A 1,592-nucleotide genomic window follows, 5' to 3' on the forward strand; every position below is an offset into this window, starting at 1 on the left:
CCTCATAGTAGGAGGCTAGATCTCACAGAGAAGGTGGTCAGAAATTCCCAGGAAGGAGGACATAAACTACTTATTTTAAAAATGGAGGTCTGATATTCGAAGTTGTATTGCTAGGACATAGCCCCCTTCCTTGTCTAAACCTTCAGCGTAACTTTGCTTTGTAGGTTGAGTTCCACTTCAACCTACAACCTTGCTCCTGCAAGAAAAGCAGTTACTACCGTGCTCGCTTCAACAGCGCATATACTAAAACTGGAACTATACAGAGAAGATTAGCATGGCCCCTGCTCAAGGATGACATGTAGATTCCTGAAGCATTCTATATTTTTGTGGGAATTGAGCAACGAGATCACTTGGTCACAGGGCGGGGAACATCACACACCAGGGCCTGTTGCGGGGTTGGGGGCTGGGGGAGGCATAGCGTTAGGAGAAATACCTAATGTAAATGATGCGTTGATGGGTGCAGCAAACCAACATGGCACATGTATACCTATGTATCAAACCTGCACGTTGTGCACATGTACCCTAGAACTTAAAGTATAATTTAAAAAAAAAGAAAGAAAAAGAAAGAAAGCAATTACTACCTAGATTTTGGATATTTGGGGCAATGCCTACAACCTGTCACACATTTTAGTAAATCTGTTTTCAAAGGGAAAATAAATAACGGTATAACTATTGGAGAGTGAAGCCTGAGGAAAAAGTTAGTCATTTTTATTATGACAATACAGAAGTTTTTATACTTGGATAAGGCAGGAAGGAATAAATGTTTCCTTTTCTAAAGAGAATAATTTGGTTGCTAAGTCTGTGAAGTTTTATGCAAATAACAAGAGAAATTGCAGCTCCAATTGCCTTAACAGTAACATAAATGTATTGACTGATATAACTAGAATTCCAGAGTTATAGCAGAATTTGGCTGATCCAATTCACCCCAATCACTCTGATTTTTAAAAATAAGTGTTAGTGTAAGGTTAAGATTAATTCCTCTTACAGTTGTAGCAACTGGTGTTTACACCAGTTGGAGAGAAAGCACTCCGGCTACAGTATTCCAACTACGTGTTCTAAGGTATATCTAGCTGGCTTGTGTAGTTTACACGGCCAGTACTAACCCAATACTTACAACAGGGGAAAAGAAATGCAGTGATTATATCTGGGACCCACCACTACAGCTATGAGTTAGTGAAATGTGTCAGTATTGTTTCAAAATGAGGAGGAAGAAGAGAGGGATACTAAACAGAAAAACAAGTATGTCCATTAGAGTAGATAAATATGGGGGGGTGGAGATAAGGCTAAACCTAATGAAGAAGAAATTCTATGACTTCATACAGAGACACATTTTCTCTAGACTGAGAAGACTTTAAATGGATTTGATCACTTATGTATCATTTGCTATGAATATATATTTATTTATATTTATTTTTAAAATGTAGGTCTGATATTCAAGGTTGTTTTACTAGAACATAGCCCTCTCCCTTGTTCAAACCTTCAGTGTAACTTTGCTATGTAGACTGAATATAGCATTCATAGCAAATTATATCGAGTGATCAAATTCATTGAAAGGCTTCTCAGTCTCATTTCAAAGGTGTTCCTTGCACATT

At 37.8% G+C, this 1,592-nt stretch overlaps 1 non-coding gene across 1 annotated transcript; it reads left to right on the forward strand.

The window, feature by feature from the left end:
* The first annotated feature begins 219 nt into the window (after positions 1 to 219).
* LOC116463470 (U6 spliceosomal RNA) lies at positions 220 to 326 on the forward strand. Its single transcript, XR_004246690.1, has one exon. It is a non-coding gene; the product is annotated as a U6 spliceosomal RNA (small nuclear RNA).
* Positions 327 to 1,592: the final 1,266 nt, after the last annotated feature.

The sequence above is a fragment of the Hylobates moloch genome, unplaced genomic scaffold (assembly GCF_009828535.3).
Source record: "Hylobates moloch isolate HMO894 unplaced genomic scaffold, HMol_V3 SCAFFOLD_37, whole genome shotgun sequence".
Lineage (NCBI taxonomy): Eukaryota > Metazoa > Chordata > Mammalia > Primates > Hylobatidae > Hylobates > Hylobates moloch.